The sequence below is a fragment of the Pipistrellus kuhlii genome, unplaced genomic scaffold (genome assembly GCF_014108245.1).
Source record: "Pipistrellus kuhlii isolate mPipKuh1 unplaced genomic scaffold, mPipKuh1.p scaffold_m20_p_3, whole genome shotgun sequence".
NCBI lineage: Eukaryota > Metazoa > Chordata > Mammalia > Chiroptera > Vespertilionidae > Pipistrellus > Pipistrellus kuhlii.
In genome coordinates this window covers 96,204,805-96,228,954 of record NW_023425529.1, presented here as the reverse complement: position 1 = coordinate 96,228,954, position 24,150 = coordinate 96,204,805, and the positions used below count along the sequence as shown (strand labels likewise).

At 40.0% G+C, this 24,150-nt stretch overlaps 1 protein-coding gene across 1 annotated transcript in view; it reads left to right on the top strand.

Moving 5' to 3' along the window:
- Nucleotides 1-24,150, top strand: part of TUBA8 (tubulin alpha 8) — a 74,599-nt gene that overhangs the window by 13,252 nt on the left and 37,197 nt on the right. The gene's annotated exons all lie outside the window — the stretch shown is intronic.

Sequence of the window (24,150 nt, the reverse complement as noted above, 5' to 3'; positions counted from 1 at the left end):
GAGTAAAGTAGGAGGGATCTCAATACCAGACTTCAAACTGTATTACAAAGCCACTGTTCTCAAAACAGCCTGGTACTGGCACAAGAACAGACATATAGATCAATGGAATAGAATTGAGAACCCAGATATCAACCCAAATCACTATGCTCAATTAATATTTGACAAAGGAGGCACGAATATACAATGGAGTCAAGACAGTTTCTTCAATAAATGGTGTTGGGAAAATTGGGCAGACACATGCAAAAGAATGAAACTAGATCACCAACTTATACCATTCACAAAAATAAACTCAAAATGGATACAGGACTTAAACATCAGATGGGAAACCATAAAAATTCTTAGAAGCAGCCACAGGTAGCAAAATCTCAGACATATGCCAAAAGAACTTCTTCACTGATACTGCCCATAGGGCAATGGAAGCTAAAGAGAAAATAAACAAATGGGACTACATCAAAATAAAAAGCTTTTTTACAGCAAAAGAAACCATCAACAAAACAACAAGAAAGCCCATGGTGTGGGAGAACATATTTGCAAATAACACCACTGATAAAGGTTTAATCTTCAACATCTACAGATAGCTGATACAACTAAATAAAAGGAAGGTGAATGATCCAATTAAGAAATGGGCAATGGACCTAAATAGAATATTTTCAAAAGAAGATTGAAGGAAGGCCAAAAGGCACATGAAAACATGCTCAAAGTCACTAATTGTCCGAAAGATGCAAATCAAAACAACAATGCGGTACCATCTCACACCTGTCAGAATGGCCAACATCAACATGTCAACAAACGACAAGTGTTGGCGAGGTTGCGGAGAAAAAGGAACCCTCGTGCACTGCTGGTGGGAATGCAGACTGGTGCAACCACTGTGGAGAACAGTGTGGAGTTTCCTCAAAAAAACGAAAATGGAACTCCCATTTGACCCAGTAATCCCACTTCTAGGAATATATCCCAAGAAACTAGAAACACCAATCAGAAAGGATATATGCACCGCTATGTTCATAGCAGCACAATTTACAATAGCCAGAATTTGGAAACAGCCTAGTTGCCCGTCAGCAGATGATTGGATCCAAAAACGATGGTACATCTACACAATGGAATACTATGCTGCCATAAAAAAGAAAGAATTCTCATCATTTGCAGCAACCTGGATGGAATTGGAGAACATCATGATGAGTGAAATAAGCCAATCAATGAAAGAGAAACACCACATGACCTCACTCATTTGTGGATGATAAAGAACATTGTAAACTGATGAACCAAAAGATAGATATAGAGACAGTAAAGCAACAAGCAGATTGTCAAATTACAGCGGGGAGGGGAGGAGGATCTGGGAGTGATAATAGATCAACCGAAGGACTTGTATACATGCATATAAGTACAACCAATGGACACAAAACTCTGGGTAGGGAGGGGATGTGTAGGAGGAAGGGAGGGGGGCAAAAAAATCAATAAAATATATTTAAAAATAATAATAAAAAAATAAAAAATAAATAAAAATAAAAATTAAATAAAAAAAATAAAAATTAAAAAAAAAAGAATTCAGAGAAATGATCGTAAGATGGCTGAAAAGAATGGAATACAAATTTGACAATTTGAGTATGAGCCAAGAGGAAACAAAAACGGACAAAGAAGAAATGAAAAAATGACATCGCTACTGTAAAGAACTCAATAGAAAGCATCAAGACTAGAAGAAGCAGAGGACAACACCAGTGAGTTAGAAAACAAGATGGAAAAAATACCCAGTTAGAGTAGCTTCTAGAAAAAAAAAAAATCAAAAAGCAGGAGGAGAGTCTAAGGGAACTTTGGGACAATACAAAACAAAACAATATTTGCATAATTGGGGTTCCAAAAGAAAAGGAAACTGAGGAAAGCATAGAAAACTATTTCAAGAAATAATGACGGAAAACTTTCCTGAGATAGAGAAGAAAAAAACCCACACAAATCCAATAAGCTCACAGCGTACCAAGCAAAATGAATCCCAAGGCACATTATAATTAAATTGGCAAACACCAATGACAAAGTAAGAATCTTAAAAGCAGCCAGAGAGAGACAGAAAGTTGCATATGAAGGAATCTCCATTAGACTAGCAACTGATTTCTCAACAGAAACTCATCAGGCCAGAAGGGAATGGAATGAAATATACAAAGTCATGCAAAGGAGGGGTCTGAATCCAAGAATACTGTACCCAGCAAGGCTATCAATCAAAATTGAAGGTGAAATCAGGAGCTTCACAGATAAAAAAGGATTAAGGGAATTTATCACCACCAAACCAGCAATGCAAGAAATGCTAAAGGGTCTGCTGTAAAAATAAAAAAAGAAATAGAAAGTGAAGAAGGAACACAGGGGTATAGAGTAAAAATGGTGATAAGTAAGTACCTATCAATAATAACTTTAAATGTAAATGGATTAAATGCCCCAATCAAGAGACATAGGGTAACAGAGGGGAATCCAAGATGGTGGCATAGGTAAACACCTAACTGCAGCCTCACAAAACAATTTCAATAAAATACAACTAAAATACAAAATGGACATTACCCAGAACTATAGGAAAGTTGACTGACTGGAAATTCTACAATGAGAAGGAAAGAGAAAACCAGAAGGAAAATCATAGGAGCTGTAAAAGCCTAAGGTATGGAGACACGTTGTGTGCACAGAGAGGATGGAGCCAGAAAAGAGTAGGAGGCTGGGTGCCTGGCTGGCGTACCCTAGCAGGAAGGAGACAAAAGCTCCGGACTGTGCTGAGCCCCAGTTCCAACTGCACTGAACCTCAGTTCTAGGCTGGACCCTGGGGACCCAGGCTCATACAGAGGGAGCCTGGGCTGTAAGGCGGTAACCCAGGGAACGGCAAAAGGAAGTCCCTGAGGCGCGCACATTGCACGCAGAGAACAGACAGTTGACTGTGCCACTGGATTGCCCTAGCGGGAAAGAGACAAAAGCTCCAGACTGCTCTGAACCCCACTTCCAGTCCCACTTCCAACTAAACTGAACCCCAGTTCTGGGCTCATTGGGGGAGAGCCTAGACTGTTTGGTAGCAGGCAAAACTCGAGGGCACCTTTCTCTCAGATGTGCTTGCAGCAAGTACCAAAGGACACTGAGGAACACTGAGACTCAGGAGCCTCATAAGGCGGGGCTCACAAAAGCCAAGGCTGTAGGCTCCACCCTGAAATTCTGCCCCATCCAAGCTGAACACAGTGACTTTTAAGGCTACCAACTCAGGGAAGCTGCGAAAATGCCAAGACAAAGAAACAGATCACAAACGAAAGAAATGGAGGACAAAAAGCAACTGGATATAGAGTTCAAAACCACGCTTATAAGGTTTTTCAAGAATTTCCTAGAAAAATAAACAAGACTTATGAGGATATGAAAAGGGATCAACTAGAAATAATAAGAGATCAACAAGAAATAATGAGGGATCAATAAGAAATAAAGAATATTGTCTGAAATAAAAAATATCATACAGAGTCCTAAAAACAGACTGGAAGATTGCAAGAATTAAGTCAAAAATTTGGAACATAAAGAGCCAGAATACACTCCTTCGCAGAAGTAAGAAAACAAAAGAATCCAGAAAGTTGAAGATAATGTAAGAAACCTCTGGAAGAGTTTCAAGAGAACCAACATCAAAATTATGGGGGTCCCAGAAAAAGAGAGAGAGCAAGATACCAAAAACATACTGAAAGAAATAGTGACAGAAAACTTCTCCCCGGTGAAAGAATTAGACTTACAAGTCCAGGAAGCACAACCCCAAACAAAAGGGATCCAAAAAAAGACCACACCAAGACACATCATAATTAAAATTCCAAGAGCAAAAGACAAAGAAAGAATATTAAAAGCAACCAGAGCAAAGCAAGTAGTTACTATAAAGGAGCACCCATATGATTGTTAGCTGATTTCTCAACAGAAACCCTGCAGGACAGACGGGAATGGCAAGAAATATTCAAGGTGATGAATAGCAAGAACCTACAGCCAAAAATAATCTACCCAGCAAAGCTATCACTCAGAATCGAAGGCCAGATAAAGAGCTTCACTAATAAAAATAATAAATAAATAAAAAGCTAAAGGAGTTCATCACCACCAAACCAGAATTATATGAATTGCTAAAGAGACTTCTTTCGGAAGAGAAAGAAAATAAAAATAAAAATTATGAACAACATGCCGAGACCGGTTTGGCTCAATGGATAGAGCGTCGGCTTGGGGACTGAAGGGTCCAGTGTTCGATTCCGGTCAAGGGCATGTACCTTGGTTGCAGGCATATCTCCAGTGGGGGGTGTGCAAGAGGCAGCTGATCGATGACTCTCTCTCATTGATGTTTCTAACTCTCTATCTCTCTCCCTTCTTCTCTGTACAAAATCAATAAAATATATTTTAAAAAGATTAAAAAAATTATGAACAACAAATACATAATTATCAACAAGTGAATCTAAAAACCAAGGGAATTAAAAAAAAAAATCTTATGAACAATATTAACTGGTGAATATAATAGAATCAGAGGTATGGAAGGGGAGTGAACTGACGATTCTTGGGGAAAAGGGGAGCGGGGGGTATGGGAAGAGACTGAACATAAACTGCGCACCTATGGATGAGGACAATTGGGGGTGGGGAAAGGGCAAAGGATGGGAACCTGGGGGGGGGGGGGGAGAAATGAGGAACATTTGTACTAATATGAATGATAAAGATTTATTTTTAAAAAAAAAAGACATTTGGTAACAGATTGGATAAGAAAACAAGACCCATATATCTGCTGTCTACAAGAAACCCACCTCACAAAAAAAGACACACACAGACTGAGGGTGAAGGGATGGAAAAAGGTTTTCCAGGTAAATGGAAATGAAAAAAAGCTGGAGTAAAAAATTAGATCTCAAAGTGAAGGACATAACAAGAGATAAGGAAGGCCACTTTATAATACTAAAGGGAGCAATCCAACAAGAAAGAATAAATCTGGTAAACATATACACACCCAAAACAGGAACACCCAAATACATTAAAAAAAAAAAAAATCTCCTGGAGGATATCAAGGGAGAGATTAACAGAAATACAATCACAGTAGGAGACTTTAATACCCCACTATCACCATTGGACAAATCCTCTAGACAAAAAATCAGCAAAGAAACATCAACCTTAAATGACTCACTAGACAAGATGGAATCAATTGACATCTTCAGAACATTTCACCCCAAAGCCACAGAATATACATTCTTCTCAAGTGCACATGGGTCATTTTCAAATATAGACCACATGTTGGGAGATAGGCAAAGTCTCTTCAAATTCAAGAAGATAGAAATTATATCAAGCATCTTCTCAGATCATAGTGGCATAAAATTGGAATAAACTACAATAAAAATAATCCAAAGAAATCAAACATGTGGAGACTAAACAGCATGCTATTAAACAATGACTGGGTTACCAGAGAGATCAAGGGAGAAATTAAAAACAGACTGGCAACAAAAAACAAAACAATCCAAAATCTATGGGACACAGCAAAAGCAGTTTTGAGAGGGAAGTTCATAAATCTAAAGCCTATTGAAAAGAAAAGAAAAAAAAACAAAAACAATGGTAATAAATTACCTAGTTCTACAACTCAAAGAGTTAGAAAAAGAGCAACAAGAAAAGCACAGTATAAGCAGAAGGAAGGAAATAATAAAAATCACAATGGAGATAAATGACATAGAGACCAAAGAAACAATACAAAAGATCAACAAAATCAAGAGCTAGTTTTTTGAAAGGATAAACAATATTGATGAACCTCTAGCCTGGCTCCCCAAGAAGCAAAGAGAGGGATCTCAAATAAACAAAATCAAAAATGAAAGAGGAGAATTCACAACAAACCCCTCCAAAATAAAAACGATTCTTAAAAAAATACTATGAACAATTCTATTCCAACAAACTTGGCAACCTAGAGGAAATTGATATATTGCTAGAAAAATACAACCTTGCAAATAACTATGGAAGAAATTAAAGCAGTCATCAAAAAGCTTCCAGCAAACAAAGCCCAATGATAGATGGCTTCACAGGTGAGTTTTACCAAACATTCAAGGAAGAACTAAAACCTATCCTCCTCTGGATATTCAAAAACAAATCAAGAGGAAGTAATTCTTCCAAGCTCATTCTATGAAGCCAGAATCCCACTAATACCAAAACCAAATTAAGACAACACACGGAAAGAGAAGTACAGGCCAATATCCCTCATGAACATAGATGCCAAAGTCCTCAACAAAATTCTAGCAAATCGAATCCAGCAGTACATCAAAAAGATCATACAGCATGACCAAGTAGAACTTATCCCACAGATGCAAGGATGGTACAATATCCACAAGTCAATAAACATGATACATTACATAAACATACTGAGAGATAAAAATCACAAAGTCATATCAATAGACACAGAAAATGTATTTTAAAATATACAATATCCCTTCTTGATAAAAACTCTCAGCAAGGTGGGAATGGAAGGATCATACCTCAACATAATAAAAGCCATATATGACAAATCAACAGCCAACATCATACTCAATTGACAAAAACTAAAACCATTTTTCCTAAGACCAGGAATGAGACAGGGAGGCCCACATTTACCATTCTTGTTCAACATAGTACTGGAAGTATTAGCCATTGTGATTAGATAAGAAGAAGAAATAAAAGGCTTCCAAATTGGAAAAGAAGAAGTAAAACTGTCCTTATTTGCAAATGACATGATACTGAAAACCCTAAAGGGTCCATCAAAAACTATTAGACTATATGAATTAGACTATTAGACTATATGAATTCAGCAATGTAGCAGGATACAAAATTAATGCCAAGAAACCTATGGCATTTCTATACACCAATAGTAAACTTACCGAAAGAGAGACTAAAAAAGCAATCCCATTTACCATTGCACCAAAAAAATTGAGATACCTAGGAATAAACTTTACAGAGAGGAAGGGAGGCAGATAGAGTCAGAAACATCCATCAACTGCCTCCTGCACACCCCCTTCTGGGTTTGTGCCCACAACCAAAGTACATGCCCTTAATCGGAATTGAACCTGGCACTCTTGAGTCTGCAGGCTGACACTCTATCCACTGAACCAAATCTGTTAGGGATACCTAGGAATAAACTTAACTAAGGAGGCAAAAGACCTATATGCAAAAAACTATAGGACACTGAAAAAAGAGATAAAGGAAGACATAAATAGATGGAAGAACATACTGTGTTCGTGTATTAGTAGAATCAACATAATCAAAATGTCCATACTACCCAAAGCAATCTATAGATTCAATGCAATCCCCATTAAAATACCAAGAGCCTATTTCCCAGACCTAGAAATAACTCTCCAAAAATTTGTCTGGAATAATAAAAAGACCCCAACTAGCTGCAGCAATCCTGAGAAAGAAGAACAAAGTAGGTGGAATCTCAATACCACATATCAAGCTGTATTACAAAAGCACTGTTCTCAAAACAGCCTGGTACTGGCACAGAACAGACTTACAGATTAATGGAATAGAATAAAGAACCCAGAAAGTGACCCAAACCACTATGCCCAATTAATATTTGTCAAAGAAAGCAAGAACATACAATGGAGTCAAGACAGTTTCTTAAATAAATGTTTGGAAAATTGAACAGATAGATGCCAAAAGTGAAAGTAGATCACCAACTTAAACCATACACAAAAATAAACTCAAAATTGATCAAGGACCTAAACATAAGACAGGAAATAACAAAAAATGCTAGAGGAATCCACAGGCAGCAAAATCTCAGACATATGCAGAAATAATTTCTTCACTGATATTGCTCCTAGGGCAAAACTAAAGAGAAAATTAACAAATGGGACTGCATCAAAATAAAAAGCTTTTGCACAGCTAAAGAAACCACCGAAACCATCAATAAAACAACAAATAATCCACTGCATGGGAGAACATATTTCACAATGTTATAAGGGTTTCATCTCCAACATTTACAGGGAACTCATACAACTAAACAAAAGTAAGATAAACAACCCAATAAAAAAAATGGGCAAGGGACCTAAATAGATACTTTTTTAAAGAAGACAGAAGGCCAAGAAACATGAAAACACACTCAAAGTCACTAATTTATCCAAGAGATGCAAATCAATTCAACAGTGCAGTACCATCTCATACTTGTCAGGATGGCTATCATCAAGAAATCAACAAACAACAAATGTTGGCGAAGATGCGGAGAAAAAGTCTGCTGGTGGGAATGCAGACTGGTGCAGCCACTGTGGAGAACAGTATGAAATTTCCTCAAAAAACTAAAAATGCCATTTGACCCAGTGATCCTGCTTCTAGGAATATATCCCAAGAAACTAGGAACACCAATCAGAAAAGTATATGCACTCCTATGCTCATAACAGCATAATTTACCATAGCTAAGATTTGGAAACAGCCTAAGTGCCCATCAGCAGATGAGTGGATTAGAAAACTGTGGTATATCTACACAATGGAATACTATGCTGTAGTAAAAAAGAAGAAATTCCTACCTTTTGCAATAGCATGGATGCAACTGGAGAGCATTATGCTAAGCAAAATAAGCCAGTCAGAGAAAGATAAATATCACACGATCTCATTCATCTATGGAATATAATGAACAACATAAACTGATGAACAAAAACATCCAGAGACAGAGAAGCATTGATCAGACTATCAAACCTCAGAGGGAAGGTAGGGGAGAGTGTGGTAAGGGGGAGAGATCAACCAAAGGACTTGTATGCATGCATATAAGCTGATCCAATGGACACAGACAACATGAGAGTTTGGGCATAAGGGGAGATTGGGAGGTAATTGGGGGGATGAGGACACATATGTAATACCTTAATCAATAAAGAAAGTAAAAAACAACAAACAAACAAAAGAACACAAAAAAAAACTTAAATTGCAACTTTCCCACTGGTTCTAGTCTGCCAGCTTCACACTCAGCCACAGCCGGCAGCCCTGCACCTTTCATGGCTAGATGTTACATGTGTTGCAGATCTTGGCTTTCATGCTCTGGGCTGTGGAGCCTAGTCTGGGCTCTGGGCCTCTATGTTCTTAAGGAAAAGAGTCTCCCATAGCAGGAAGTTACCTCCTCTCTCTTGGGCCACAGTCCTGTGAGCTGGGTCTACTCCTCTTGTGACCTCATCTTTTCTACCATGTCCAGGTGTTTTCTGTCCTTTGTTATAAGTCTCCTCCTCAACTGGATACCATGTCCAGGTGTTTTCTGTCCTTTGTTATAAGTCTCCTCCTCAAGTTGGTAATTCTAGTTGAATGATATCCAATTTAGTTGTATTTCCAGACTGGCCCTAGGACAAGATGCACAATAGGTCTGCCTATTCAGCTTCTATTTTCTCTTCCTCTCTACTTTGATTTTCAGATTTAATTATTGATAGATATGTATTTATTACCATTTTATTGTACATATTTTCTTCTTCTCTTCCTCTTCTTCCTCTATTTAAAGAATACCCTTCAACATTTCATGTCATACCAGTTTGGTGTGATGAATTCCTTCAGCTTTTTCTTGTCTGTGAAGCTATTTATCTGACCTCCAATTCTAAATTATAGCTTTGCCTGGTAGAGTAATCTTGGTTGTAGGTCCTTACTATTCATCACTTGGATTATTTCTTGCCACTCCCTTCTGGCCTGCAAAGTTTCTCTTGATAAATCAGCTGATAGTCATATGAATCCTTCTTTTTAGGCAACTAACTGCTTTTCTCTTGCTGGTTTTAAAATTTTCTCTTTGTCTTTAAGCCTTGGCATTCTAATTATGATGTGTTTTCATGTGGCCCTCTTTGGGTTCTTCTTGTTTGGGACTCTCTGGGCTATGTGTATAGTCTTGTTGTAGTTGAGCTTTTATTGCTGCTATCACTGATAGGAATTGATCTCCAGGCTAATTGGCTGTGAGGACCATCTATGTATGCAATGGGAGAACTTCTATGTAGGGGACACCCCTATTAAACAGGATTTGCTTTAATGGGGCTTTGGTGCTCACTGTGTCTGCCTCCTGAGTGTGTCACTTATGGATGCATAAAATTATAATCTGTTATGATTTGAAGATGCCCAATAGGTGCACTGGCTCTGGGGCCTCCTTAGAGTTGCAAAGTCAGCCACTGCCTGGGGCCACCCAGCAGGAGCTATAGTGATCTTCAGATGGCTACTACTTGTATTGGGTTAGGAAGTGCCCAGGCAAGGCCCAGCTATGAAGCAAGGCAGGTCGGTGCTAGATCTACAATGGTGGAGGTCCCAGCACAAGAACAATGACCCCTATAATCACCCCTGTTTGGAAGAAAGCCATCCCTTGCTTTCCTGCCCCAATGCCAGATGGTCCAGTTCGTTCCCACAAGTCCCAGCATTCCTGCAAAGCTGCTGCCCAGCCCTGGACTCAGAAAAAGCAGGACCATGTAAGTTTACCTATGTGCCCTTTAAGAGGAACACTTGAGACTTCAGCAACATCTGTGTCACTCAGCCAAAATACTTGCTGATTTTTATAGCCTTAAGTTACAGGAACTTCTCTTCACAGCTCTGGAACTTTAGGCTGGGGGTCTCCCTCCTTATTAGAAGTTGCACATGTGTGTTAGACCAGCCTGTTCTGCACCTTCACCCCTCCTACCAATTTCAATGCACTTTCTTCTTTTCTTTTCTAATGGTGGGACTTCCATTTAGCCAGCTTTCAGGTAGTTCTGTATGATGGTTGTTGTATTTTAGGTGTAATTTTGATGTGGTTGTTGGAGGCAGTGAGTACAGGGATTTACCTATGCTACTATCTTGTTCCTCAATTCATTGTTATTTGTTGGGAAAAAACACTGTAGTAATTTCACTGACATAAATAGATATTACATATGTATAAGTGTACATATTTAAATCCAGGAGCCACCGCTGGTAAACAGTGTTCAGCAAATTATTAGAAAATGGTCACACCAGATCTCATGTGGTAATTGGTTCTGTGTTATGTGGTGTGTCTTTCTGCTACAGTTTTAACATGTGCAAGCCTACACTCTGACATTTACTAAGCCATTCCCCAGCCTTGTGTATTACTCGAGGTGACTAGCCAATGTACACATTTACTAGACCCATTCAGTATAAATTTAAATTACTATAATACATATAGAAAACTTCTGTGAAATTAACCTTTTCATACATACTTAATTTTAATTACATAAAGATGTATACATAAGTAAAAGCAGGTAAACTAATTGTTGATTTTTTAACATATACATTAGGCAGACCTGCTTTATTATATAAAGGATTTTCAACTTTAATGGTTACCCCTTACCTGAATTATTCACTTATATTGAGGTTTTACTGTACTGTATGATTTCACTTATATGTGGAATTGAAGAAAACAAATGAATAAATGGAGCAGAGCATCAACAGATAGAAAACAAGCTGATAGTTGCCAAATGGGATGGGGATGGAGAGATGGAAATTTAAAAAAACACTATTTCAAGTATGTACTTTCATATATATATAATTTATCTATTCAAAGTCATTAAAATATACTCAAATTATATTAAGCTTTGGTGACAGTAATCATGAAAAAGGAGAAAATAATAATATGACTAAAATTGAAACATATTTGCAGATATAGCATAGATTAAAAAGAAATGAGAATATTATGATCAATTTTATTACTAATAACATCCAAGAATTATTACTATCTTCCTTGTGATTTTGTTCAGGAAACTATCTAAAAAATAACATATAATTATTTATATAGAGAGGTTCCTTAGGAAGAAAACCAAATTATATAGTCCTTATATAGGTAATTGTAGAGGGCCCCTTGGGAATGCACATGGATGACCTTTACTTATTATCAGCTAAACTCAAGGCATAGGCAAAGCCATACTATGGGAATGGGCTTCCCCAAAATGTGGGAGACCATTATCAGTACTGATTTCTAATCTTTATCCATGTGCTTGGAATGAGGAACAAGTAGGACCTTGACTAACCCAGGTCTTGATATGCTAAATCCCAGGAATGAGGAAATCAATAGGACCTGGACACACTCAAAACTTCTTTGACCTTAAACCCCCCTTTGGAAATAAATAAATGTGCTGTGTTGTCTGTGGTAAGAAATGACTGTCCCTTCATCAGAGTGACAGCTCCTCACCTGGGTCCCATCTTGAATCTATTTCTGTGTCTTTGTCTCTTTTTTTCTTTAATTTCTTAATCCCCAGCTCCTCCACTCAGGAACCTGTCCTTTTCCATCCAGGTTGCAGAAAACAGAGAAACAGCCCCCCACAGGTAACCAATAGGTTTTCGCCCTCAGAGAGTAAGTTCTAGGGAAAAAAAAAAAAAAAAAGTCATACTTTTAGGTAAAAGGCTTATTTTCCAAATGCAGTTCAGCATCATCCCTCCCCCCCTTTTTTTTAATTTTTTTTATTTTTTGGCACCTTCCTCTCTCTCTAACCTCTCTAATTCTTGCTTTTCTATTCTTTTAGTTGGTTTTTCTTTTGGCCTCAGATTGAAATTGTACTCTCAAGGCTCTGTCTATAGGTCTTCAATTTCTGCATGTGAATTTTTCTCCTCTCATGGATTCAATTGTCATCTTTAACTTAATGACTTCCAATCTCCAGCTCCAACTCTGCCTCTAAATTAGGGGTGTCGAACTCAATCAGAGAAGGGGCCAAAATCTAAAATCCAGCCTAAATCGCGGGCTGAATGGTTTACTGAACAGTCATAAACTGTCATTGTGATGGAAACGCAGCGGAGTGCAGTGATGACAGCGCGGTGCGGGCCACATTGCAAGGCCTGGCGGGACGGATTTGGCCCGCGGGCCTTGTGTTTGACACACGTGCTCTAAATGTTTGTCTAATATTTCCAACTGCAGAGAAAACCTAGATCTACATTTCTCCCCCTCTTTTCCAGTCTCCTATCTAGACTCATGACGGTTGTTTCTGCTGATCAGCTTTATCCCCAAACCTTCTAAGGTCCTGTGTTTTCCCTTGTACTTCATTTGTCTATTTATCCCTCAGATTTCAGCTTACTGCTCAGCTGATTTGTCTTATGCAGGCTTCGCTGGCCACTCTTAATATTATAATGATGTTTCTTTTTCTAGCTAGTTTCTTGCACTTAATAGCTGAACCTTTCATTTCACTGTGCTAATATTAGGTCTAGTAATAATTAATGTCGTTTTCTAATATTTTTTTTTTAAATCGAATTTATTTAAACAATACAACAAAATTTAATCAACAATATAGTTGCCGTTGTTTTCTACTACTTGTGCCCAACGCTCAGGAAGCATTTTAATCCCTCTGTTGTAAAATTCTTGTGATTTTGTTGCAAAAAATTCGGTCAATGCATTTTTGAGGCATTCTTCATTATTAAATTTTTTTCCAAGAAGAAAGTTTTGCAAAGAATGAAACAAATGGTAATCGGAAGGGGCAATATCAGGAGAATATGCAGGTTGAGGGAGAACTTCCCATTCCAACTGGCGCAGTTTTTCAGCAGTGATTCTTGCAGTATGCGGTCGTGCATTATCGTGGTGAAGAATTACGGCCTTCTGATTAATCAGCACGGGTTCTTTTTCTCTTAAAGCTTGGGCTAACCTTTCCAATTGGACACTATACACTGCACTTGTAATGGTTTGGGTAGATGGTAAAAGTTCATAATGAAGAATTCCTTTAAAATTCCACCAAACACACAACATCACTTTTTTCGCATGCAAGTCAGGTTTTGGCGTGGGCTGCGGAGCCTCATTTTTGTCCAACCATTGAGGCCGCCTTTTCAAATTAACATACAGCACCCATTTTTTATCTCGGGTAACAATTTGCTCTAAAAACGGCAAACGGTTTTGACGAGAGAGGAGCGAACTGCAAATTGTGACTCTTTGATTACGGTTGTTGTCGGTCAACTCATGAGGAACCCATTTTCCAAACTTTTGGACTTTGCCAAGTGCACGCAATTGATTGGAAATTGTTTTTTGTGAACAATTTAAAGTTGTCGCAAGCTCTTGTTGGGTAATTTGAGGATTTTGCACCAAAAGAGCTTGAAGAGCTTCTTGATCAAAATTGGACACACGGCCTCGACCACTCTTGTCATCCAACAAAAAATTTCCCTCGCGAAATTTCTCAAACCAACGCTGGCATTTTCTGGTGCTAACTGCATCTTGACCAAGAGCACTACAGATGTTTTTTGCAGCCTCACTTGCTTTTCTTCCTAATTGGAACTCATAAAGCATGCAGTGCCGAATATGCTCTTCATCCGCCATCTTCTTAGCCCTAGTTTTGCAACAAAAACCAAACCAAACACAAACTTTTTCAAGCAAAACTTGTTAATTGCACTTCACACGTTCTGTAGATACCACGTGTTTGAAGGTTATGTCAATACAAGTCAACGCCAAGCAAGATTTTAAACGAATGTTTAAAAACGACATTAATTATTACTAGATCCGATACTTGTTTGTTCTTTAACTGTTTTAGGGGTGTTTTGTATATTGTCTCTAATTGGATGAAAGCCTTTTGTGTGGGCTCTGGGCCATGTCTTATAATATTAATAGCTAACATTTGTAAGGTACTTATGATGTGCCAGCATCGTTTTAAGTACTTTACATATATTAACTAATTAATTCATAGCAAGCCAATAAGGTAGGTATTATTTCTCTTTTGGACATGACAAAATAGACACAGAAAGGCTAAGTTACCCAATTATCCCACAGCTATAAAGTGGTAGAACTGGGATCTGAACCTAAGCAGACTGGCTCCAGTGTTATGTTCTCATATACCCTATAACATCTAAAATGAGGCCAAGAATGTAAGAGGCCATGTAATAAAGATTTGTTGGGTGAACTTGAATTTGGCCCTGGGAATTAGAAGGAAAAAAATAGAAGCTGCAAAAGTTGGTAAGCTTAAAGGCAAGTGCCAGACTAAAGGGTGGAAATGGAGATGGGGGAGGGAAAAGGACATAGTACTTTGGCTCCTGTTTTAGCAGTATCATTGCTCTGCTCACTGCAGAGGGAAAAATAAGGAGGTGTTCCTTTTCAAATGTACTAGTGATAACAAAGACTGGCTGGCATCCCTTAGGGTAGCTATAAATACAAGCTGGTGGTTCCACCAGATAATTCACATGGATAAGTCAAGTCCTTTGGTCCAGATCCCAAGGAATGGACTGCTTTCTCTGAAAGGAAACCATTCTGTGTCTTTGATCCCCTCCAAAGTATTATCTGAGAGTTTTTCTATTGCCAAGATGGAGAAATTGTAAAATTGCCTTGTTATTCTATAAAAGTCACCATAACCATTCCAAGTCTCCCTGAGCATTTGGGCACTGATAGCCTTCACTCAGCAGGTACCTGCTGCTCTGGAACACCTGAGCATCCTAATTCCTCCCCCTTTAGCACTATTACTATTTTGTCATATTCATGGATTTCATGGTCTCTAAGGTGACAGTTCACCATCTCAGAGGAGTTAAGGACAATATTTAAAATATGTGCCTTGTGAATCCTCTCAGGAAACTCATGAATTACAAGGCTTTTTTCTTTTTGAGAAACAAGGTCTAATTCTAATGGAGTAAATTTGTGGTATAAATGAGGGTGGGTACCATAATGCTTGACTTCAGCTCCCCAACTTTGACCTTGAACAAGTTATCTTTCTTGTGCCTTAGTTTCTTTATCTTAAAATGAGGATAATAATTATTTTACTTCATAGGTTTGTTGTAAGAATTAAATAGTGCTAACATGTATAAACACTTAAAAAGTGAGTGGCATATAGTGAGCTGGTGCTAGTTATTACTTTGTTGCTGTTAATTAAGTGTTAGATGTGGCAGGGAAAAGTCATGGATGTTAGAACCCAGTAATATATATATATATATATATATATATATATATATATATATATGTCACTCCACAAAGATTTCTGGTTCTTAGCACAGGAAGTAGGCTTTGCAGATGACTCTAGTGACTTAAAGAAGCACTAAGCCTTTTGTATATGTTCATTTAAGAACACATTTAATCTTTTGAATATGTAGTGCATTCATATAGGTGTTTTTTTCTTTTAAAAGCCTAATATGGAGGGTATCCCATTCCTGTCCTCCATCTAACAAGTTTTTTCTTCCCCCGAGAGGCAGCCACTGTTGTTCATTTCATATTTCTTTTAGATTTTTTGTACATATTAAAAGTACTGATAGAGATTATATTTTCTCCTTTTAAAAAAACACACAATTGTACTTTATCAGTAAAGACCCTGACCCTGAAAGGACACACCTGGAAATATTTTATTGAGAATATTGAAGAAGGACCCAGTACACACTCTCTCTCCTGGGAGTGCACCTACACCTCTCCCCTCCCAGCTTCCATCCCCCCAGGTATGAGACCTTCACTTTCCTCATTTCTAAGTTACAAGGGCCCTTCCTTTGCCTCTACAACTTGTTTCCTAAGCCAATTTCTTTTATGAATTACTTCTTCTACCATTATGATTTTTCTAAATAAATGTTTTCTCACAGTTGGACTCTTGGCTCTGAATTCTTTCCTAGCCAGAACTCAAATATAAGGTTGCTGAACCCAGGTTCAGTTTGACCCTACTGTCAATCTAACATCTGGTGCCATTCCTGCTGCCATCAATAGCTGGATCAAGAAAGTTTCAAACGGCCCATTGAAGATCAGTGTATAGTAATATATGCAACTTCAAATTAATACTTTCTTTGAGCTGTTTAAAATAATCGGGCAATAGGCCAAAAAATAAATAATAATAATGTGCTCTCTGCTTTACCTTTTACTTATGGCTTATAGTAAGAGCAGGGTTGGAGCTTATAAGATGGAAGGTTGTAAAGTTTGTGAGAGAGTATTTTATTTGTCTACAAACAAAGGCTGGTGACCAAGATAATGAGTCTTCTCTGAAAGATAAGCAGGAGTCCATAATAAAGAAGTAGGTGCAATTGGGTAAGGTTTTGGTGGATACTTGAATTTTAAAAATGAATTCATGAGGCAATATTCTTGGGTTCAAAAGCCAAAATATCAAACTGACCAGCGTGAAAAATAGCAATAGGCCTCTATCCTAGCCTAGCTTTGCTCTGACATGGATGACTAGACTTTATTTTCAGGTTTGTTTAATATTTCATGTTATTTATTATATTTGTAAGACATGAAATGTCTTCATTTAACCTTACTAAAAAATACCCTATGAAAATAAAATTACCTATTTTTGATAAATTATTTGTTCTCATCCTATGTAATAAAATCCCAGCTACCAAAATGGCAAAACGACCAAAATGACCAGAGACCAGAACAACTGCAGCCCCTAGGGACCATGCCCATGTATGAATTTTATGCGCTGGGCTGCTAACTTATTATTATAACACTAGAGGCCCACTGCACAAAATTTTCACAGAGGGGGGTGTCCCTCAGCCCAGCCTGCGCCTTCTCCAATCTGGGACCCCTCAAGGGATGTCCGACTGCCTGTTTAGACCCCATCCCAGTGGGATCAAACCTAAATGGGCAGTTGGACATCCCTCTCACAATCCAGGACTGCTGGCTCCCAACTGTTCACCTGCCTGATTTCCCTTAACTACTTCTGCCTGCCAGCCTGATCACCACCTTAACCACTCTGCTGCCAGCCTGATTGATGCCTAACTGCTCCCCTACCAGCCTGTTTTCCCCCAACTTCCCTCCTCTGCTGGCCTGGTCACCCCTAACTGCCCTCCCCTGCAGGATTGATCGCCCTCCCCCGCTTGCCTGGTCCCTCTCAACTGCCCTCCCTTGCAGGTCTGGTGCTTCCCAACTGCCCTCCCCTGCTGACCATCTTGTGGTTGCCTTCTTGTGTCCACATGTGGGCAGCCATATTGTGTGTTGGAATGATAATCAATCTGCATATTACTCTTTTATTAGATAGGATAGAGGCCTATTGCATGGGTGGGGGACAGCTGGTTTGCCCTGAAGGGTGTCCTGGATCAGGATGGAGTTCCCTTGAGGCATGGGGCAGCCTGAGCAAGGGGCCTGTGGTGGTTTTCAGGACAGCCATGCCCCCCTGGTGACCCAAGCAGAGGCCCTGGTATCTGGAATTTATTTACCTTCTACAATTGAAACTTTGTAGCTTGGAGCAGAGCCAAGCCTTCTGCTTACTCTGCGGCTGCCACCATTTCTGTTTGGATTTATTTAACTTCTATAATTGAAACTTTGTATCCTTGAGTGGAGACTTAGGCCAGCAAGGGCAGGCAGAAAGCTTGGCTTCTTCTGTTGCCTGGGAAACCCAAACCTCCTTCCTACTCTCTGTGGCTGTAGCCATCTTGGTTGGGTTTATTTGCATACTCACTCTGATTGGTTGGTGGGTGTGGCTTGTGAGTGTAGTGGAGTGATGGTTAATTTGCATATTACTCTTTTATTAGATAGGATACCTGCTACTTTGAATTCTACATATTTTTTAAAAATATATTTTATTAATTTTTTTTTTTTTTTTTTTTTTTTTTTTTTTTTTTTTTTTTTTTTTTTTTTTAGAGAGAGAGAAAGGGAGAGGGACAGAGAGATAGAAACATCGATGAGAGAGAGACATCAATCAGCTGCCTCCTGGGTACCTCCAACTGGAGATGTGCCCACAACCAAGGTACATGTCCTTGATCAGAATCGAACATGGGACTTCTCAGTCCACAGGCTGACACTCTTTCCACTGAGCCAAACTGGTTTCAGCTGCAGTATTTTCCCCCCCATTTAATATTATCATCTATTCAGTTTCCCACATTATTTACTTCCTTAAAATATTTGTTTTCTAGGGATACTAACACAAACTGGGTGACTTTAAACAACAGAACTTTATTCTCTCACAGCTCTGGTGGTCAGAAGTTCAAGACAAGCAGTCTCTCTCTCTCTCTGGAGTCTCTAGAGGAGAATCTTCCATTGTGTCTTCCAGCTTTCTGTGGCTCTAGGTGGTTTTGGCTTGTGGCAGCATAAATCCAATCACTGTCTCCATCTTTACTTGGCCTCTTCTGTTTCTATATCTTCTTTTCTCTCTCTTATTAGGGCACTTGTCTTCGGATTTAGGACTCAATCTGATCCAGCAAGATCTCATCTTGAGTTCCTTAATTATATCTGCAAAGACCCTTATTCTAAATAAAGTGACAGTATGAGGTTCTGAGTATATCACTGGAAAGGGACTGGGCTCAAGGCACATCTTCCCCAACATGGTATGGAATGCATAGGTTCTTGACTTTGTACAGGAAAGATATCACAGCTTTTTCCAGTTGATTTTGAGAATACATTTATTAAAGCTGGGACAGTGAAACAAGGTAAGAGCTTAGCCTAGAAGAAGCATGGTCATAGAAACAGTAGTGAGCCTAGGTGAGGCTGCCTTGGCCCTTTAGAAATAAAGTTACAGAGGCAGAAGAAATGAGCCAGCTGGGCTGCGTGGACTCAGGAAATAAGTTATAAAGGCAAAAAGAGAGCCTTTGGAGACAGGTTTAGGAGGTTAGCCCAGGATGAGCTGTCACTACCCACTGTTCCCCTTGCAAGTTTCATGGGACCCTTCAAACTTAGGAAGAAGGAAGCAGAGATACCTGTCTGAGGAAGGAAGGGGGAAGAGGAAGGTGCAGATGTGCACCAGGGAAAGCACAGAGGCCTTTGTCTTAAGGGTTTTTATCTGTTTTCTAAAACCCGAATTTTAGGGGAGGTCTCAAGGGAGGATCTCAATAGAATATTCATCAGCTTTCCAGATGTGTCCTTTAATCTGATGATGCATCAAAATGAGCATATAGAGGGGTCAGGGTCATTCTATGTTCAATTTTATCTTCAAAGAATGCCACCCAAGAGGGACTGGACAGAGGCAGGTCTGTACTGGCATGGTCTGGAATGTATAAACTATTTGCTCCTAAGTGTTCTTGGTTAGGGAAAATAAAACCTTGTGATATGTTATCTGGCTATATATTGCTTGACTCTTTGGCTGTCTCAGTTTTCCTATTCCACTTGGCAAAGAAATTTTCTAGCTTCTTACGAATCTGCCTCAAGTGGATGTAATCTTTTGGGGGCAGCAATTCAACTCACTACTATATATTATTATTTTTTTATTAAATTATTATATGTGTACATATTTTAACATTGCCCCGCCATCCCATACATATCCTCCCTCCCCAGAGTTTTGTGTCCATTGGTTGTACTTATATGCATGTATACAAGTCCTTCGGTTGATCTATTATCTCCCCCAGATCTCCCTACCCTACCTGCTGAAATTTGACAGTCTACTTGTTGCTTTACTGTCTCTATATCTACCTTTTGGTTAATCAGTTTATAATGATCTTTATTATCCACAAATAAGTGAGGTCATGTGGTGTTTCTCTTTCATTGATTGGCTTATTTCGCTCAGCATGATGTTCTCCAATTCCATCCAGGTTGCTGCAAATGATGAGAATTCCTTCTTTTTATGGCAGCATAGTATTCCATTGTGTAGATGTACCATGGTTTTTGGATCCAATCATCTGCTGACGGGCACCTAGGCTGTTTCCAAATTCTAACTATTGTAGATTGTGCTGCTATGAACATAGGGGTACATATATCCTTTCTGATTGGTGTTTCTAGTTTCTTGAGATATATTGCTAGGACTGGGATTACTGGGTCAAATGAGAGTTCCATTTTCAGTTTTCTGAGGAAACTCCACACTGTTCTCCACAGTGGTTGCACCAGTCTGCATTCCCATCAGCAGTGCACGAGGGTTCCTTTTTCTCTGCAACCATGCCAACACTTATCATTTGTTGATTTGTTGATGTTGGCCATTCTGACAGGTGTGAGATGGTACCGCATTGTTGTTTTGATTTGCATCTCTCAGATAATTAGTGACTTTGAACATGTTTTCATGTGCCTTTTGGCCTTCCTTCTGTCTTCTTTTGAAAATATTCTATTTAGGTCCATTGCCCATTTTTCAATTGGATCATTCATCTTCCTTTTACTTATTTATTAATATATTTTATTGATTTTTGACAGAGAGGAAGGGAGAGAGATAGAGAGTTAGAAACATCGATGAGAGAGAGTCATCGATCAGCTGGCTCTTGCACACAACCTACTGGTGATATGCCCGCAATCAAGGTACATGCCCTTGACCGGAATTGAACCAGGGACCTTTCAGGCCCCAAGGCAACGCTCTATCCATGGAGCCAAACCGGTATCGGCCATCTTCCTTTTATTTAGTTGTATAAGCTGTTTGTAGATGTTGAAGAGTAAACCTTTATCAGTGGTAACATTTGCACATATGTTCTCCCACACAGTGGGCTTTCTTGTTGTTTTGTTGATGGTTTCTTTTACTGAAAAAAAGGTTTTTATTTGATGTAGTCCCATTTGTTTATTTTCTCTTTACCTTCCTTTGCCCTAGGGGCAGTATCAGTGAAGAAGTTCGTTTGTCATATGTCTGAGATTTTGCTGCCTGTGGATTCTTCTAGTATTTTTATGATTTCCCATCTGATGTTCAAGTCCTGTATCCATTTTGAGTTTATTTTTGTGAATGGTGTAAGTCAGTGATCTAGTTTCATTCTTTTGCATGTATCTGTCCAATTTCCCAACACCATTTATAGAAGAGACTGTTTTGAATCCATTGTATATTCATGCCTCCTTTGTCAAATATTAATTGAGCATAGTGATTTGGGTTGATGTCTGGGTACTCAATTCTATTCCATTGATCTATATGTCTGTTCTTCTGGCAGTACCAGGCTGTTTTGAGAACAGTGGCTTTGTAATACAGCTTGAAGTCTGGTATTGAGTCCCTCCTACTTTACCCTTCTTTCTCAGGATTGCTGTGGCTATTTGGGATCTTTTATTGTTCTAAATGAGCATTTGGAGAGTTCTTTCTAGGTCAGTGAAATATGCTGTTAGTATTTTAATGGGGAGTGCATTGAACCTATAGATTGCTTTAGGAATTATGGACATTTTGATGATGTTGATTCTACCAATCCATGAACATGGTATGTTCTTCCATCTGTTTACATCTACCTCTATCTCTTTTTTCGGTGTCGTGTAGTTTTCCGCAAATAGGCCCTTTACTTCCTTAGTTAAATTTATTCCTAGGTATCTTAATTTTTTTGGTGTGAAGATAAATGGAATTGCTTTTTTAGTCTCTGTTTCTGTAATTTCACTGTTGGTGTATAGAAATGTCATGGATTTCTTGACGTTAATTTTGTATCCTGCTACAATCCCAAATTCATTTATTAAGTCAATTAGTTTTTTTAATGGAGTCTTTTGGTTTTTTTATGTACAATATCATGTCATCTGCAAATAAGGATAACTTTACTTCTTCTTTTCCAATTTGGATGTCTTTTATTTTATTTTTTTTAATCAATCTTTATTGTTCATATTATTACAAAGGTTCCTCATTTCTTCCCCCCTCCACCAGGTTCCCACCCCACTCTCTGCCCCCTCCCCATCCCCCATTGTCCTCATCCATAGGTGCACAGTTTATGTTCAGTCTCTTCCTCCCTCCTTTTCCCCTATAGTAAATCCCTTTTCAGATAGTCAATCAGTTACTTAGCATTTTCTCACATCAATAATACATCCACATGCCCAATGATACACTTCACACAAAACACATTTCCAAATAGGTCAACCAGCCTCATCAAGGCCCCATCCAAGGCACTCACAGATCAACACCCCAGCGCTATACTAACTCAACACATCCAGATCTAAGCCTTCATCACTTGATTCATCAGACCCTCAAGTTCCCATAAAAGTTTCCAGCCATGTCTGAGAGGCAGCCGTGGGGCAGGGGCAGGTGAGGAGTGAGCTGTTCTGGGCCTGGCTGCTCCGGGCCTGGCCTCTGTTGATCTGGTTCGTTCCACAACCAGCTGTTCCGGGTCTGGTCACTGCCGCTCCCAAACTATAGTTGCTCTGGACTTGGCTGCTGCTGCTCCGGGCCCTGCTGCTCCGGGCCTGGACGCTCCCAGCCTGACAGCTGCTGCTCCGGGCCTGGCCGCACCAGACCCGGCTGCTCAGGGCCTGGCCGCTCCCAGCCTGGCAGCCGCTGATCCTGGCCTGGCTGCTCCCAGCCTGGCAGCCGCTGCTCCGGGCCTGGCCGCACCCGACCCGGCTGCTCTAGGTCCGGCTGCCCTGGGCTTGGCCACTCCTGGCCTGGATGCTCCGGGCTTGGCTGCTGCTGTTCTGGACCTGGCTGCTCCCAACCCGGCTGCTCTGGGCCCGGCTTCTCCGGGCCCGGCCACTCCGGGTCTGGGTGTTCTTGGACTGGCCACTCTGGGCTTGGCCACCTCCGCCTCAGGCCTGGCTGCCACTGCCCCAGGTCTGGCTGCTCCAGTGCTGGCTGTTGATGCTCTGGTTCTGGCTGCTGCTGCTCTGGGGCCTGGCCGTTGCTGCTCCGGGCCCAGCTGCCACTGCCTTGTGCCTGGTCACTCTAGGCCTGGCAGCCGCTGTTCCAACATTCTGTCCTTTTTTTAATTTATTTTTATTTTTTTATTTTTAAATATATTTTTTTTATTTTTGTACAGAGAGGAAGGGAGAGAGATAGAGAGTTAGAAACATTGATGAGAGAGAGTCATCGATCAGCTGCCTCTTGCACACCCTCTACTGGGGATATGCCCACAACCAAGGTACATGCCCTTAACCAGAATGGAACCCGGGACCCTTCAGTCCCCAAGCCGATGCTCTATCCATTGAGTCAAACCAGTTTTGGCTTTTTTTAAATGCATTTATGTTGCAATGTTGGCTGGTGAGTTGAGTTCTGACTTAGTCTTTAATTTTTCAAGATCTTCTTTGTATTCTTTCTTAAGTAATTTTACTATCTTTTGCTCTCACTTGATTTCTTCACATTGAGAACTTCTTTGGTTTCTTCCTCCTTGTCCTGGGAGCTCAGCAGGTTGGCCTGTGGCACCCCTTTGTTCTCCGTGGGCTCCTGAGCTGCTTCAGCCTGTTGCCGGGGTCGGCGCTGTCCAGGAAGCAGCCCCCAGCCTTGGCTCCATTGCCCTCACTCAGCGGTCGAAGGCTCAGGGGCACCCCCCCCCTTTGGGGGCCCCGTTGCCCGGCTCCTTGCTGGTGCCCGGCTGGCCAGTGTCCGGCAGGGGCTCCTGCTCCTAGTCGCGTTCCTCCAGTCTGGAGCTTTTTTTTTTTCTCCTTCTCACTAGGGGAGTCTAGGATCAGAGTCAACAGACTGTCCTCCGCTTTTCGCCACTCCCCTGGGATTCTGCCTCACAGCCCCGTCTACCCCTGCCTGAGCCTGGGTCCCCAGGGTCTGGCCTAGGACTGGAATTCAGAGCAGTCAAAACTGGGGCCCAACATGGCAG